General features: G+C 45.6%; 1 protein-coding gene across 3 annotated transcripts in view; it reads right to left on the reverse strand.

Annotated features, from left to right (window-relative positions):
- Positions 1 to 18,786, reverse strand: part of LOC146855075 (tetraspanin-11-like) — an 899,585-nt gene that overhangs the window by 393,824 nt on the left and 486,975 nt on the right. The gene's annotated exons all lie outside the window — the stretch shown is intronic.

The raw sequence follows: 18,786 nt of genomic DNA on the forward strand, positions 1-18,786 counted from the left end.
CAACTTGTAGCCTTCATCAGCAGGAGGCTACTTCCAAGGGAACAGAGGTGGAGGGGAATTGAGCGTGAGGCATTTGCTGTGGTCTGGGCACTGAAGAAGCTGAGACCATACCTGTTTGGGACTCACTTCCGGGTTCACACAGACCACAGGCCCCTCAGATGGTTGATGCAGATGAGGGGTGAGAATCCCAAGTTGTTGAGGTGGTCCATTTCCCTACAGGGTATGGACTTCACGGTGGAACATCGCCCTGGTACACAACACGCCAATGCTGATGGAGTGTCCAGATTTTTTCACCTTAGTGACGAGAACTTCCAAGGGGATGGGTAGTTCTCCCCACATTTCAGCTGGAGGGGACGCGTGTTAGACCTGGCACCATTGGCGAGGGTCTCCCTTCCGTTTTTCGCTGTTGTCTCCTCTGTTTTTGCTGGTAATAGATGCTCCGAGCGCTGTGCCACTGCCATTCAGTGCCACAGAGCGAATGCTCCCTGTGTAAATATGACATGTGAATTGGTATATTCAGGATTGGCTTATTTGCTTTACCTGTTAGTCACTAGTAGAGTGGCCTGTGTGTGCCCAGGGCTGGTAAACCAAATGCTGCTGGTGAGCCTGCAGCGCTGGTTTGCGCCACCCACAGAAGCAGCTTGTAAAGTGTGTCTCAGACCTGCCACTGCAGTGTCTGTGTGCAGTCTAGAACTACCATCTTGGCTGTGAAGTGCACCCACTTCCCAGCCCCTGAACCTTCCCTTGGCATCATGTAAGCCACCTCTATGGTAGGGTGCATTGTATGTGTAAGGTCGGACATGCTCTGATGTGTGTACCATGTCCTGGTAGTGAATTACACCCAATTTCGTTTTTCACTACTGTAAGGCTACCTGTTCTCCATAGGCCAGAATGGGAGGTTTGACTATTACATTCTATAGTCCTAAGTGACCCAAAGAACATGGTAGGAAAACGAATTTAGTATGCCTGAGCTCAGAATATTAAAATACATCTTTTAATGAAGTTTATTTTTATATTCTGTGTTTGAAAATACCACTTTTAGAAAGTAGGTATTTTCTTGCCTAAGCCTTCCAGTGTGCCCTGCTGTTATGTGTATTGACTGTCTGGTTTTGGAGGGACAGGGCAGGCTGAGTCAGACCTGGGTTGAATAGAGAGATCTGCATTGGAGTATGGGGAGGGGTAGCTCCTTGACCTGAATAGGGCTGTGCCTGGCAAGGTGAATGCTGGCTCCACCTCCCACTGTGCATCTGATGGCAGACCTCCTCTTTCTGAAAGGGAGGATGCAGCCTGGTAAACAAAGTGCTCCAGGACTAGGCAGAACTAGTTCTGGCTGGGTTCAGTGACTTGTAGCTTCTGAGAACAAAGACTTTTGCGGTATCAATATCTGTGCTGAAACCCCTACAATTTGTATTGCTCCTGGACAACAAGAAGAACCTCTGTCCGTGTAACTGAAGGAATCTGCAGGAGGTGACTGTCCTTGTGCTTGTGTGCTGTTTCTTGGATTAGCCTGCAGTAGTTGTCACTGGACTTGGAAGAAGAGGAAAAGGACTTTGAAGAGAACTTTTATTTCAACTTGCTAAAGCAATCACCCAAGGGCTAGAAGAGAGCTAGCCTCCTGCTGGAGTCTCAGGCACATCAGACTCCACCACCAGCCTCCTGTTACCTCCCAGCGAGGATTTCTATCTGCAGGTGTGGCTCCTGTGAAATCCAGGGCCTCTAGTTCTACTCCAGAGAAAAGAGTGCTGAAAATCGTCGCTAACGCCCGTTTGCGAGCCACAAGCAGCTGAAGTGCTTATGAAAAATCATCGCGCTGCTGCCGCTGAGTGCTCGCTACCGGAGATCATCGCATCACATGTTTGCAGGCTGCCAAAGGCTCGCTAACCCGAAGATCATCGCATCACATGTTTGTGGGCTACCAAAGGCTCACTAACATGAAGATCATCGCATCACATGTTTGCGGGCTGCCAAAGGCTCGCTAACCCGAAGATCATCGCATCGCATGTTTGCCGGTCTCCAAGTGCTCGCTAACCAAAAATCATCGCATCGAGTTCATCGCTTCACAGCATCGCAGCGCGGACGCCGGGCGTCCGCCATTTTCATCGCATCGCATCAGGATCGTCGCTCCCTCGCAGTGCGCCATTTCTTTTCATCGCAACAAGAACGCACACGCAACAGGCTCGGCGCATCATCCTCCCTTGCGGCAAGGATTTCAACGCATCGCCGGCTTAGCGTGGAGAAGTTTGTCGCTTTGTCCTGCACACAGATCAGCGCATCATCCTCCCTTGTGGCAAGGATTCAACGCATCGCTGGTCACGCGTGAGGAAAATCATCGCTACAGCTCCTTAGCGACATTTTGGTTGTTTTGCAACAGAATCCATGTACTTTGTAAGAAAAAGGGTCGCAGAGACTACTGCTTTGAACTGAACTCCTCTTTGCACACTTTGAACTATTTTTGCAGTCTTTCAAGAGTAACCCTATTTTTCTAGTATTGTGGATTTTTACTGTTATTGGTCTTGTGTTAAGTCTATATATAAAGATACTTATTTTTATAACTACTTGTGTGGGGTCCCTTTGTAGTGTTCCTCACTGTGTTACTGTGTATGGTCATAAATGCTTCACACACTCTCTCTGAGATAGGCCTAGCTGCTCGTGCTATGTTACCACAGGGATGAGCAGGGGTTATCAAAGGGTGTAGCCCGCTTTCTCTGACTTAGGAAGAAGGGTCCCTACTTGGACAGTGGCCAGCCATTGTCAACTAGAGACCCCCATTTCTAAGAGGTGGCATCTGGCTGCCTCTAGGTGTAGACTGTCCAGCGTTTGCTTAAGCTGTGTGTGCACTTTGAGTGGCCGAGACCGTGGTCCTTTACATGTTTTAAACAAGCGTGCACAAGGCTGCTAAACAAAACTGTCTGAAATACATGAAATCCGGATTCTGATCCCAGGTTCTGTATTTGCACCAATTGCCACGTCTCGATGTCATGTAAATATAGACCATATACAGGAGCCTTTATATATAACAATTTACATACAATCAGGGGATTTCAGTGGCAGCCAGCACAATCCAAAATGTGCACTAAGGAGTAAAACACAGTCATAAAAATCAGAAGTGATGAATGTGGACCTGTCTTGGCCATTGTCGTAGGCAGGAACCAATACATTGGTCCTTCTGTCATTATTAAATATCGAGTGGCATCAGTTTTCTGCATTATCCATACCTTGATGTGGCAATGCAAAAAAGTTCTTGAATTGCGCTATCACTAAGAGATGCAAACTTGGATACAACTAGGGCCGGACATCGGAAACAAAAGCAGCCAGGGCACAAACGTGATGCATGCCTGTTGGCAAGATTGTGTTTATGAATGTATGCTTGTGTTCCTGCATGCATCCTTGTTGTGTCAGCTTTGTGGAAACAGGTGTCGGTATATGTGTAGATCCGGGGACATCGGGGCATGCTTGACGTGTGTCTGTGCACCCATGTTTTGCTTGTTGTGGATTAGCTGCATTATTATACATAAGCCAGACCTATTGGCTTGGCCAATGCCTGTTAATCAATGACAAAGGTCGATAAAGTGCTTTAAACAGGGGTTTAATATGGCTGCCAGGTGATGAAGCCTGTCACAGTCAGTGTGCCATGCACCATAGGCAGTTAATTAGCTCTCCTCAGTGCTGCTAGAATGTCGAGGACCTTGATCATGCTCCTTCCTGAAACTTAAACATAAATGAACTTCAGCAACCAGCGTGGTTGCAGCGAATGTCCTCATTAATTATACACTTTCTAACCGTGCTTAATTAAACCAAATTGAAAACCTACGGGAAGTGACAGTTTCCATAAACAAAGCATAATCCTTCACACCAAGTGCCAAAGGATTTATCTGCAAATACAATTATTTAACAAAGTCTAATGAGGCGCACAGACATGAGTACATATTCCCCTTGATTTTACCTTTGGACCAGTGCCTAAAAGCATGCTAATAATTAGAGTAGGTGATATGAATCTTCACACTTACAAAGGGTGTTGGGCAATCATCCTGCAAAGATGCAGGATTGTGACCCTCTCCAAATGAAGAGCTATTTAAAGACGGCATCAATTTCGAATGTGCACATGAAAGGGGAATGAAAAGTAAGATTGTATTTTACACGTTGAGGGTCTCCTTGCACCAGTCATTCTCTCCCTTGCAGATTATAACTGATTATTTGGGTAATAGGCCCCATTAAGACCCAATGCTGTCTTCACTTGTGTCTAAACAGGACTTTCACACACTAAATTCCAGCCTATCCTACGGAACAATGAGCAGCTGGTGAAGGAGGAAAATATGATCTCCACTCTCACATAGATCCCTGTAAGGAAATGCTTCTTTTTGTATGGTTGCTCCCCAGTTTTTCGACTGATACTGCTGCTGGTTTTTCGACTCTGAAAGTGCACTGAGGCCTACTAACCAGATCTCAGTGCCAGTGCCCTGACCCTAAAGTGTATGTCAAATTTGCTGTACCCAACTGGAAATGACTAAGTTACCTGTAAGTCCCTAGTAGATGTTACTGTGGTACTCAGTGGTACAAAAGGGGGTGGTGATGGACAGAGCATCAGAACCAATCAAACACTCACACCCAGTCAACAGATCTGGGTTTGATCCATCACCGTTCTTTAGCCCACTCTGCCACCCCAGTTCAGACATGGCCATATGCAAATCAGTCTGACCCTGTGCCTCATGGGAACAGTCCAGCCCGAACTGCCAAGCCATGTCTTCCCTGGACCGGAAACAAGCTTCCTAGGACCGGTTTCTGGCATTTCAGCCATCTTCAGCCAGGCTTGCTTGAATCCAGTGGCAAAGTGAGCAAGGGACTCACGTCTGAGCATACCCTGCCAACTTATGGCGAACAAAGTGGTACAAAAGGGGGTGGTGATGGACAGAGCATCAGAACCAATCAAACACTCACACCCAGTCAACAGATCTGGGTTTGATCCATCACCGTTCTTTAGCCCACTCTGCCACCCCAGTTCAGACATGGCCATATGCAAATCAGTCTGACCCTGTGCCTCATGGGAACAGTCCAGCCCGAACTGCCAAGCCATGTCTTCCCTGGACCGGAAACAAGCTTCCTAGGACCGGTTTCTGGCATTTCAGCCATCTTCAGCCAGGCTTGCTTGAATCCAGTGGCAAAGTGAGCAAGGGACTCACGTCTGAGCATACCCTGCCAACTTATGGCGAACAAAGTGGTACAAAAGGGGGTGGTGATGGACAGACCATCAGAACCAATCAAACACTCACACCCAGTCAACAGATCTGGGTTTGATCCATCACCGTTCTTTAGCCCACTCTGCCACCCCAGTTCAGACATGGCCATATGCAAATCAGTCTGACCCTGTGCCTCATGGGAACAGTCCAGCCCGAACTGCCAAGCCATGTCTTCCCTGGACCGGAAACAAGCTTCCTAGGACCGGTTTCTGGCATTTCAGCCATCTTCAGCCAGGCTTGCTTGAATCCAGTGGCAAAGTGAGCAAGGGACTCACGTCTGAGCATACCCTGCCAACTTATGGCGAACAAAGTGGTACAAAAGGGGGTGGTGATGGACAGAGCATCAGAACCAATCAAACACTCACACCCAGTCAACAGATCTGGGTTTGATCCATCACCGTTCTTTAGCCCACTCTGCCACCCCAGTTCAGACATGGCCATAAGCAAATCAGTCTGACCCTGTGCCTCATGGGAACAGTCCAGCCCGAACTGCCAAGCCATGTCTTCCCTGGACCGGAAACAAGCTTCCTAGGACCGGTTTCTGGCATTTCAGCCATCTTCAGCCAGGCTTGCTTGAATCCAGTGGCAAAGTGAGCAAGGGACTCACGTCTGAGCATACCCTGCCAACTTATGGCGAACAAAGTGGTACAAAAGCGGGTGGTGATGGACAGAGCATCAGAACCAATCAAACACTCACACCCAGTCAACAGATCTGGGTTTGATCCATCACCGTTCTTTAGCCCACTCTGCCACCCCAGTTCAGACATGGCCATATGCAAATCAGTCTGACCCTGTGCCTCATGGGAACAGTCCAGCCCGAACTGCCAAGCCATGTCTTCCCTGGACCGGAAACAAGCTTCCTAGGACCGGTTTCTGGCATTTCAGCCATCTTCAGCCAGGCTTGCTTGAATCCAGTGGCAAAGTGAGCAAGGGACTCACGTCTGAGCATACCCTGCCAACTTATGGCGAACAAAGTGGTACAAAAGGGGGTGGTGATGGACAGAGCATCAGAACCAATCAAACACTCACACCCAGTCAACAGATCTGGGTTTGATCCATCACCGTTCTTTAGCCCACTCTGCCACCCCAGTTCAGACATGGCCATATGCAAATCAGTCTGACCCTGTGCCTCATGGGAACAGTCCAGCCCGAACTGCCAAGCCATGTCTTCCCTGGACCGGAAACAAGCTTCCTAGGACCGGTTTCTGGCATTTCAGCCATCTTCAGCCAGGCTTGCTTGAATCCAGTGGCAAAGTGAGCAAGGGACTCACGTCTGAGCATACCCTGCCAACTTATGGCGAACAAAGTGGTACAAAAGGGGGTGGTGATGGACAGAGCATCAGAACCAATCAAACACTCACACCCAGTCAACAGATCTGGGTTTGATCCATCACCGTTCTTTAGCCCACTCTGCCACCCCAGTTCAGACATGGCCATATGCAAATCAGTCTGACCCTGTGCCTCATGGGAACAGTCCAGCCCGAACTGCCAAGCCATGTCTTCCCTGGACCGGAAACAAGCTTCCTAGGACCGGTTTCTGGCATTTCAGCCGTCTTCAGCCAGGCTTGCTTGAATCCAGTGGCAAAGTGAGCAAGGGACTCACGTCTGAGCATACCCTGCCAACTTATGGCGAACAAAGTGGTACAAAAGGGGGTGGTGATGGACAGAGCATCAGAACCAATCAAACACTCACACCCAGTCAACAGATCTGGGTTTGATCCATCACCGTTCTTTAGCCCACTCTGCCACCCCAGTTCAGACATGGCCATATGTAAATCAGTCTGACCCTGTGCCTCATGGGAACAGTCCAGCCCGAACTGCCAAGCCATGTCTTCCCAGGGCATGGCTACTCAGGGCATGTAAGTTAGAGGGGTACCCCAGTGCTTGCAGCACTGGAGGTGCTACCCTGGATGTCTCCCGTTTCAAACCAGTTGGGATTGCCAGAAGCCACACTCCACAAGAAGTGGTCACCAGGTGGGAAGGAACCTGGTAGTCCATTGGCTACCAACCACATCCTGCCCTGAGAGCACTTTCTGAGCATAAAGGGGGCACCCCTGGCACCTAAACCACAGATCTTGACCTACTTGGAAGAAGAATTGCTCTGCTGCACCGAGCGACCAGCAAAGAGAGACTATGCTATATGGAATAGGACTGCTTCTGCTGCACCTGGTGGATAGCGAAGAAAGGGACTGAGCCTGCCGTGTCCTGCTCAAGAAGAAGCCATCTCTAGAACCCAGTCAAGCCAGGAGAACTCCAAGGGCCAGCTGACTGGCCTCCTGTTCTCAGCACTGGGACACAACAGCTGAAAAAAACCTGATGGGGAAAGATGATAGCTCAAAGTCTTCAAGCCTGCTACCAACTCCACCGTGCATCACCGAGGAGCAAGTCCCGAAGCATAGAGGTGCACCTGAGTTTGTTGAGCCTGGGAGTGCTGTCAGAGAGTTGCTGGGACCCTCAGAAGATCAGTTATCAACCCAAGGAGGATTGGCTGGTGGCCGCTACAATGGGTGACTAGTATTCCAGTGGCGACTGGGCTTCGGCCACACTGTAAATGACTTTATGGGATGTCTAGCCAGAAGCCCCTCACCATCTTCGTGGACCAAGAAATGCCTGCAGGAAGACCCCCATCAACCACGTCGCATCTACAGCATCTTCAGAATCCTTCAACACATGCATCAGGACCACTCCATAGGAATCCACTGCTACACAGATAAAGTGACTGGAACTGCCACAGGACTGCTATTTCTGTAAAGGTAACTATTCTTGAGGACCTTGCTGGTCTCCCTGCCGGAATTGGTCACCCAAAAGTACTTGTAACCGACCACATTGACACGTACCTACGTTTCCTTGAAATAGTTTTGGTGTCAAATTCATTGACTTTGCCAAGGCTTGTTTATGGTTGAGTGAAAGAGATTTGATTTATTATTGCTTGTAAAATCTTTACCTGACATAAGTGGATAAATGGATGAACAATAGCTGCCTCAAATTAAATGCCAACAAAACAGGTTTTCATCATAGGAAAAAGCCCTTCTACCTGGTAATCAGCTTGGTGGCCTGATGTAATGGGTCTCATCCCTGTCCCCAAGGAAAAACCCAAATCTGGGAGTGTGGCTAGACCCGGAATTATCACTAGAACACCAGATAGCTGCTGTGGCTGGAAAGTGCTTTAACACCTTCAAAATGTTAAAAAAGATTGTTGATGTCCTTGCGCGCTCGGCAACGAAAATCATTGTACAGGCATTACTCACCTCCCAGTTGGACTACTGCAATGTTCTCTACCTGGGAACTACTAAATTGAGACAACAGAAACAACAGCGAGTGCAAAACGCTGTGGCCCACCTTGTACCAAATCTACCGAGACATGCTGCTGCTAGGCCTGCTCTAGCTAGCCTACACTGTCTACCACTGAAAGAGAAAAACTTATTTAAAGACATGCACTTCTTCCACTGAATCTTTAATGATAAAGGTCCAGGGTATCTCGCCTCTTTGGTGAAATGCCACAAATCAAGCTGTAATCTCAGATCCTTGGGAATGAACCAGGCAGTTATTCTGTGGGTAGGGACAGCTAGATGGGACGGTTGCTCCTTTGTGTTCCCTGCGGCTCAGGCATTGAATTCTCTATCCCTTCATCTGAGGATGGAACCATCGGAGCTACTGTTCGGAAGTAGACTAAAAACATGGCTATTTCCCTTAGATACTAGCGTAGGCATGACTTTCAGTTCTGGTAATTAGATAGACATATGGCTTTCTATCTCTTTATCTGGTCACTCTCTCACAGTACTGGGACATGCTATTAGGCGCAACCAAGCGCTTTACAAACAGCCATTTTATTATTATTATTATATCCCCAGAACCCTCTGGTGGATCTTTTTCGTTGCAGCATCTAAATTCTTATAAAAATACAGTCCATTTTTAGGTCGAGTATTCAAGACCTATTGTAATTTCTCTTGTGGCTTAAATCCATCCCCCTGCTCTTGATTTATTTGTTTGAGTGCCCTTTAAAAATCCTGGCTTGCTAGTGGCCTGTCCTGCCTCTTTGTCCCTCCTTTTTCTCTTCTGTTCCTCCCAGCAGCAGGGACTATGTACTGGCTCATTACGCAATGGTTCTTCATTTGTTGTTTGGAGGACTATTTTTTTCTTGGTTTCCTGCTCTGTTACTGTTTGCCTGGGTTCAGATTTGATGGCATAGCTGTTTAGATTTAACTATAGAATTTCTCCCTCACACCATCTCTTAATAATACAGTTTGGCCAGTGCTGCGTCCCGCTCCATAGGTTGTATTTTTTACCTTTTTGCATTTTTCCATGTCGATCGGCAGTTGGGCTTTTGTTTGGTAGAATATGACTTTGTTTGGGATTCTTTTTATGGGTGGTGGGTTTGTTTTGTTTCCCATAACTTTCCAGCATCAGTGTTCTTTATGACTCCTCATTTGTGTGTCATCACTCCAGAGCACCGGCCAACTACATGTGGTAGAAAATGCACAATTGAACTGTTTAATACATTATTGGTTTCTACACAAGGCTTTCTCTTTCATTTTTTTTCTTAGGTATGCTAGGTTTTGTTATGTAAAATGGACGCAATGTGGAAGTGTATCCAGACCGGTGTGCATTTCTCTATAATTGTAAAGTGGAAACATGTAATGAAATGAACATAAAACAATATTGTACAAAGGATTGTGGGTATGCATTAATTGTACAAAGTAGTGGTTTGGTACCCTTATGTAAACATTGCTTTTCCTGGTCGCTCTTTCTTAAACTTTCCCTAGTCCCACTTCCGATTTCACCGGCAATCCCACTTCCGGGTCCAATGCCTTCCTCCGGTAGTGCTCCGGCTGCACTCTATCAGTTGTGTAAAGGGAGCATTCATCCGTATCAGAGTGCTACAGAATAAAGCCTCTCTGAGAACGTTGGAGCCCGGACGCAGCAAGCTCCAAGCCCGCACCCTTTGCTCGTTGTTTAAAATGGTTAAAATGCTTCTTTTCTGGAATCATGAGACTGTGAAAGAACTATACCGGGCAGCCGCGGCCCGTGGAGGGAGTTCCGTGGGGCGGTAAGGCGGGGCGGGGCGGGGGAGGGGCAGGGTGGGGGGTTCTAAAAACCGGAATATGGATAATTGCAGGTAATTAAACAATTAAATAAATAAAACGAATTTCGTAGCGCGCGCAGCGCGTGCTACGAAATTCGATTTATTTAATTGTTTACTTACCTGCAATTATCCATATTCCGGTTTTTAGAACCCCCCACCCTGCCCCTCCCCCGCCTTACCGCCCCACGGAACTCCCTCCACGGGCCGCGGCTGATACCGGGTCTCTTTCACGTTACCTCAAAGGCAGTGAAGGGTGGCACTGCTGAAGAATGAAGATTATTTTTCACCCTCTGAGAATGTTGCAGCCTGGACCCAGCAAGCTCCGAGCCCGCCCCCTTTGCTAGTGTTGTTGGCAGGAGCTTTTGGCTCCTTCACCTCAAATGTATTGTATTCTGTTCCACTCTGGCCTTCCTTTTTTTATTTTTTGAACCTCTAATATGTTGCACCAATTAATATCTGCTTATACTGGGATTGTCTAATGGGGGTCTATGCACTTTAGCTCCATATGTACGCCAGGACCTGTCCTCAAATGCCTCAGATGAAAACGCTGCGTGCTGGCATGTCAAGAAGGCAGATGTAATTAAGGGCGTGGCTTAAAAGCACACAAGCTATAAACCTGTGCTTAGCCTAGTGTGCCGCCCTCCTGGTATTTTGCTGTCTTTGTCATTGCATCCAGATCAGAGGCGCAACTAGAGCCAAATTTCGGGGGGGGGCTAAGAAAAAATTTCGGGAGGGGCTGAATCTTTTAAGCCATAGGCAGAGTGGAGCTGCAGGGGCTCTTAGAAGGGGTGAAACAACAGCGAGGCCTCATTAACATGCAAATGGTCTTTTAACCCGTTCTCCGCTCATGACGGAACCACTCCGTCATGAGCCACGGGTGCGCTGTGCTCATGACGGAGTGGTTCTTTCATGCTGCGGCCGTTGGCGGCCGCTCCTCCCACGCGGCGCTTATTCCCCGCCTGTGCGGGCGATTAGCGCAGTGGGTGGAGTCATGACGGAACCACGCCGTCATGAGCACAGCTCGCCCGTGACTCATGACGGCGTGGTTCCGTCATGAGCACAGCGGCGCCGTCAACCCCGCCAAACCCCCCCAGCGCTGCGGCGGAATTCGCGCCGCAGCGAAGGGGTTAAAGACCTGTGAAGTGCTCGGGTGCGGCTGTGTGTGCACCGCGAGGCTGTCTCATCCCGGGCTGCCACACGCGACGGAGGGGGGCTGAAGCCCTGTGAGTCCAATGGGTGTTGCGCGCCTGATCCAGATAGATGATACAACAAGTGACATTACATCTACAACAAGCCAGGACGATTGGCTTTGACAGTGGTTGTTTGCTGCATAAACAACAACTATGGCTTCATTGTTTACAATGGTTTATAAGTCGACCCCTCTGTGTACGCAAAGCGAGCAATGTTTTTCATTAGTGTAATTAGAGAGGAGTCCCTTTAAACGTGCGCACAACATTGTCATTTTCCTCAATAAAAACATGAGAGCCTGCAGCTCTGCCAAGTAGCACGCACACATTAGTCCAACGCATTTCAGTGTGGTGGTGCGCATCACCGCACTGGAATGCATGGTCACGCTTTATAGCGCCTCCTCAGGTGCCACATGGAGTGCCGCTATAATGCACGTGATCAACGAGCTTCAGTGGCTGTGAGCGCAGTGCACGCTGCTTCCAGCATGCAGAGGGTAAGAGGTGCTCGTAGCTCTGCGAGTACTGCTATCACGTAGCCAAGTGTTGTAGAGGCACCCCCGGGCCGACACACGTGGAGCCGAACTTAAACTGACGTCACAGTCAGTGCTCAATGATGAAGTAGACTGACAGTGAGGTCATTCTTTTGGGGCCGAAAGGCATTATGTAAATGTATGGTGATGGGTTCCATAGCTGGAGGCATGCGTTTTGAAATTTTTTGTAAGGCTTATTTATCACTCTGTGCAGCAATGGAAATTAATGTATGCTTTCTGTGTCAAAAAACGGAAGGCTGTTGTCCTCCTGGGATGGAAATCATGACAGCTGACTCGGTGTTTGCAAAGGTCGGAGTTAATTGTGGTGCGCTTTGAGGCTATTATGAAGCGGCTTCTTGCTTCCCCGCATGAAAGCGTGTTTCACAATGTCATTTTTTGTATCGCTTCCCTGCTTACAATGGTGCTGTTTTGCGAGCATGTGTTTAAAAAAAATCATGTTTCTAAGCCATTCTGCACATCGAGCCAAACACTTTAAAATATGTATGTTTGAATGAATGATATATTACTAACGTTGGTTGTACACACTGCTCAAAGATAAACAGACATACTACTGTGATGTTTAACATGAAAGGCACTCTGGGCCTTCACAAAAGTGAATTCTGCATTCTGAGCTCCTCACCAGCGTCGTGACTGGGGACAGACTAACCTTGCTGCTGAAGAGCAGCAGAGAGAGCATGCAGCCGGCTGAGCCAGCGAGTGTGACATAGAGACACTCCTCAAGGACTCAGCCAGCTGCATCATGAGGATATCAAGTGACTCTATGGTACTGCACGTGTACGGGAGAAAATCAAGCAAGCAACATGGCGTACTGTTTACCATATTACTGAAACCACAATAACAGTGAATATGGACATCCGCCCCGTCTCTCAGTGCTTGGCTCCCAATTGCGGAAATTCACAAGAATCTGAAATCCCCCATTTGTCCTAACATCTCTCTCATGCCAACAGGCATTTCTTGCAAGGAAGGACCAAAATTAGTTAAAGACTGAGTTGCATTAGACATTATATTCTCAATACTTTTAGACATTTACTTGAATTGTTTTTATTTTTATGAAACAAGTGGCTCTCTTTAACACCACCTAAATCATGTTTCATTTCAAATGCAGTGTTCAGATTGTAATTTATTTGTGTTTTTCCAAAGTTCACTGATATATTTAAACCTAGACAGACATTTAACATAAGGATTAACAGATTGTTACAGTTCATAATCACAAAACAGGTTAGTCAGCACAATCTTTGCTAGTGTTTTTGACTTAGCACCTGACATAACAAGAGCTAACGTTATTTTCTTTGCGGATAACTGAATCCTTCCCAACCCAAACTTATTTCAGCGTTGCCTCTTTTCCTTGGTTTTCATGCAATTTTAGTACTTTGAAGCACTGTCTTGAGCATAAATTGTGCACAATAAATCTTATTTCAATTTCAACAGCTATCAAGGTTGTGTTTCTTATGTATATGCTTTTACAGTTATTTAAGAAAGTAATCAGGCCTCTATTGAGGCGATAGTGCAGCATGGGCGCTTTTACAAACAAGCATTTGCAATGCAGTAGGACTCACATTTACGAGAGTTTCGTTTGCAGTGCAATAGGTATCACATTCGCAAAAGTATGAGCTATTGGCATTGTAAATGACAATGCTTTTTATTTCTTTGTTTTAAAAATCTGCAAGGGCTGCGTAAAACACACTCTGTACTTATGTTGCTGCATACCAGAAGGAAGGCTGGCAGTAACTGTGCCTCTTTTACTATCAGCCTTGCTTTTTGAAAGCAAGGACCGTAAGTATAAAGTGTGTGTTTATGCAACGTCTGCTTGCAGGCTTTCAAAACACATAAATCAAAGGCATTGTGATTTACAATGCCAATAGCTCAAACTCTAGCAATTGCAAGACCTATTGCATTGCAAATGCCTGTTATAAATTGGTGTCAGATTTATTGAGTGTTGTTTTGATTTCTTCAATTCTTTTGATGCTGTTTAAATACTTTACAGTTGTTCCTCTGTGTAACTGTTAGAAACTGGGTTTCTGGTTGGCAGAGGTATGACCCCGTCTAAGCAGGAACTATAATCCTAGTCAAGTAAGTCACAACACACCCTAAATTATCCTGTACTCACCCTCTGGCAGCTTGTCACAGAACAGTCAGACTTAATTTAGGAGGCAATGTGTGAAGCATTTGTGCAACAATTCAAACAGTAACACATTGAAAACACCACAAAAAGATGATTTTATAAATAAGCAAGACCAAAACTAAACAAATCAAACAAGTTGAATGGGTTATCTGGTCGCGCTAGACCGGGGAAAAGTCAAAAGTTCAGACCAACCGCGATGGAGCACTGGCCGGATGCAGGGACCCACTTGGGCCCGTTAAAACAAAGTACCTTGGGTGCGTGGTTTCGGCGCCGTCCAAGATGGCCGCGTAGGGATTTCACTCCGCCGCTCCGGGACCCGACATGAGCATTCTGATGCCTGTTCTGCTCACCCCCGCCTTCGCAATGGGCTCCGCACTGTATCGGAATATCTCCTCTACCGGGTGAGCTGCTTTTAAATCATAAGCGCGACGCGCTTCACCGAATTTTCAAGATTGCGCTCCTCTCCTCATAAACGGCCGCCATTGCATACGCGCGCGTTATCGTTTTCACTAACGCGTCGCCTTCCACACAGTGAGACTCTCCTTTTGGCATGACGCAACTCCCGCCTGCTCCACTTGGCTCCTCAACCAAAATGGAATTTTATTCTAAGATTTATTTTTGAGACACGTGTTTTTGTCCTTGCCACTAACTACTCATTGGATATTTGTCACGCTTTCTGACAGACTTTTACCTCACAAAGGTTCATTGTTCACTGATGGCAGTTGTTTACAAATGCTTATGGTTATTTCAGCAATTGTAGATGTCTTTGAAGATGTATTCAGGGTACAGTTCCAGTCAGCAATAGGAGAGTACTAAACGCTGGAATTTCTCAGAGTTATTACTGCAGCCTTTCTGTTTGATACAACTTTATCTCACTCACCTGCCAAGGAGATTTTTGTCTATGCTCTGTTGCCTGTTGGAGCTCCTCCCATTGCACCTCATCTGAATTTTTAACCTGTCTGTGTGGTGCTTCGCTGCTATACTCAGTTATACCTCCTTGAAGATTGTGTTGCCTGCATCTTTATTATCGTCAGTTACCCACAACACTTGCTATTTTAAGCTCCGTGGGTCACAGTGATATTGAGCAAGTATTTTTGTTTTTTTTATTCTGACGTCATCCACACAATAGAGTTCCATCTCTCTGAAATCCTGGTGGCTACCTATGGGAAGGTTGCGCAACCCAAAATTTGTCTTTGTTCCTTCAAAGACTACATCTTCAACCTCTGTATCGTCTGCCTCAAATTCTTCTCAAATGGCTGGAGTAACCACTGGCCGTTCCTCCTCATCTTCCTCATCACAACCTACCCCAGGTAAATCTTCTCCGCCTACTTCTTCAACTAAGCGCTTGAAGCAGGATCCTCCCTCACCAGATAAACCACCTTCTTCTGTTTCTATGGAACTGCTTTTAGAGGAAATACGTGCGCTGCGTCCTTTTGTTGAAGAGACTAATAATAAAATGCAATTTCTGGAAGAGAAATGGTCTACTATGGACAACAGAGTGGCCTCATTGGAACAACAAACATCAGAGATACAGGTTAATTCCCAACGGATTTCCTCTTTAGAGAAGACAGTTCTCAGTCTCCAACGACATACTGAGGATTTGGAAAATCGAAATAGACGGAATAACCTTCGTATTTATGGTTTGCCAGAATCCCTTGAGGTTGACGATCCAGTGTCATTTTTCTCCTCTTTTATCCCGAAACTCTTGGACATGCCTTCATCAACCTCCCTCAGTATTCAATGGGCTCATAGATTGGGTCCCCGCCTCTCCTGTTCTTCAGCTCCAGCGAAGCCCAGAGGTGTCATCATCCTCTTCTTGAAATTCACGGACCTTCTCTCAGTCCTTACAGCGGCCAGATCCAAACATCAACTTTCCTGGATGAGTCAGAAAGTGTTCCTCTCTCAGGATGTTTCTAATGCTACTGCTTCTAGAAGAAAAGAATTCCTCACTCTTCGTGCTCCTCTCCGTTCTCTAGGTGCTAGATATGGTTTATTCCATCCATGCCTCTTCAAAGAGACGTATCAAAATCAAACTTGGTCTTTTCAGGATCCTGCAGAACTAAAGAACTTTATCCTTCTCCATACCACCAGCGGCATGGACACTACTAACTCTGCTAATGGTTGACCATTTAATCTTCTCTTTTTTTTTCCTTACAGGTTTTCGTTGATACTTTATATTCTACAGTTTTCTCCTATATTTGCTATGCACTGTTTTGTTATTTTTGATATTATCAGCGAACTGTTCATTCGTATTCTTATTAGTTATGTTGCGTTTTGCCTTTTTTGTATTCTCTAAGAAACTTCAGTATGGTTCTTTGTGGGTTTCCCTTCCGTGCTTCTTTTCTTGATGATTTCCTCTCCTTTTTTATTTTACATAGATTGGTTGGTGCTCTTCTCCTTGACCCATATGGCTCCCTATTATCTTCCCTCGTCCTGGTGTGGTATGGATTTCCCTTTTGTGCGGCTCGTCTTGCTGAGTGTTGCCATTGCCCCGTTGTCCTTCTTTATGTTCCCCTCAGGTATGTTATTATCAGTCATCCTTTTTGGATATGTACTGTCCCTTCTTCTTTTTTCTCTCTTTTCCCTCCACTTCCTACCTTCTTGTTTTCCTTTTACCTACCCGCTTAACTCCACCCTTCTCTTCTCATATCTTCTCTCCTTATATTTATTGTCTCTTTTTGTAATTTCCTCCTTTTTTCTTTTCTCTTTCCTCCTTTTCTCTACCTCTTACTTGTTGATCAAGTTCACCTTTCCTTTATTTTCATTTCTTTTCTATTTTGTTCTATTTTTCTATCCTCCTCTTATTTCTCTCATTTTTCGGCTTTTTAGTACATGCATGTTTTTTGATGTTTTCTGTCTTACTTGATTTTATGGTATTTGTAAATTCAAAGTTGTTACTTGGAACGTAAAAGGTTTAATTAATCCCATTAAGCGGCAGAGAGTGCTCTCCCACTGAGCCTCTTACAACCCGGATATAGTTCTTTTGCAAGAAACCCACCTTAATGATATTGAATCTCTTAAGTTAAAAAGGAAGTGGGTAGGTACAGTCTTATTTTCTCCTTCCAACAGCAAAAAGAATGGAGTTGCCATCCTATGTCACAAAAAGTTAAAATGCACTGTTTTATCACAGGAAAATGACACCGATGGACGATGGATATTAGCTAAATTATTACTTAACTCTATTCCTCTAACTGTCTTTAATGTTTATGGCCCTATGCAACCGGATTGTTCTTTTTGGCCTTTAATTACAAGGAAATGTATTCAACATAAGGATGAATTGTTTAGTTTAGGTGGAGATTGTAACCAGATTGTTGATCCATTCCTTGACCGTAAATCCGCGGTCCGTTTCGCACCACACAAATCTCACAAACAATTTCTTGACACCATCTCGCAATCACATTTCATTGATTCTTGGCGTCTTTCACACCCTGACACTTTGGATTATTCTTTTTTCTCTCCTCCTCACTCATCTTTCTCTCGTCTCGACTATATCTTTCTCTCTAAACCTTTATCTCAAAACTTATTGTCTTCCTCTATTGAACCTATTGTCATTTCGGACCATGCCCCCATTGTAACAGATCTTGATCTGCTCCCACCACTCCCCAAGCCCTCCCGTTGGTGCTTTAATAGCGCACTTCTTACCGACCCCAATTTCTCTTCCTCTTTTCGTTCTTTTGTTGCGGAATTCTTTCTCTTTAATTGTGACCCTAGTATCTCTCCTTATATTCTCTGGGATTCCTTCAAGGCCACTGCAAGGGGATTCATTATTGATTTTGTCTCTCGAAAAAAAAAACTTTATCTTCAAAAACGGAAAACCTCCCTGGCACATATCAAATCTTTGGAACACCAGTTTTATACCTCCTCGGATAAATTTATGTCACCAGATCTCTTACGAGCAAAGCTGGAGTTCAATAAGTTAACTACTGATAATGCTTCTTCGATTCTTTTTCGTAGTAGTGCTCGTTATTATGGAGGTCGCAATAAGTCAGGAAAACTCTTAGCTAATTATCTTAAATCTCGTAAAGAACGTACTCTTATTGAATCTATCTACTCTCCTGACAATGTTCTTCTCCATAAAGATAAGGAAATACTTGACCAATTTCAATTATTTTATCAGCAACTCTACACCCCAGAATGTCCCCCTACTCCTTCTCTTATTCAGAATTATTTTGAGAAACTTCCTAAACCTTCTAATTCGCATCTTAACTTCCCGGATCTTGAACTTGACCTCTCATTAAATGAACTTTCTATAGCTTTGACCTCTCTTACCAAAGGTAAAACGCCTGGCCCTGATGGTTTTCCTGTTGAATTTTATTTGCACTTTTCAGATCTCTTATTACCCAAACTTTTGACCCTCTTTCAGTCATTTTATTCATCTGGTAAGGCGGAAGGTACTTTTCAGGATGCTACCATTTGTCTTATCCCAAAAGAGGGTCGTGACCATCAGTTATGTAAAAATTACCGTCCGATCTCTTTAGTTAATGTGGACTATAAAATCTTTGCCAAATTAATTGCGATGCGCTTAGACCCCCTTATGACCCATCTCATTGGCAAAGAACAGTGTGGATTTGTTAAAGGCAGACTTACCTCTGATAATTCTCGCCTTTTT

Source organism: Triturus cristatus, chromosome 4_1, assembly GCF_964204655.1.
Source record: "Triturus cristatus chromosome 4_1, aTriCri1.1, whole genome shotgun sequence".
NCBI lineage: Eukaryota > Metazoa > Chordata > Amphibia > Caudata > Salamandridae > Triturus > Triturus cristatus.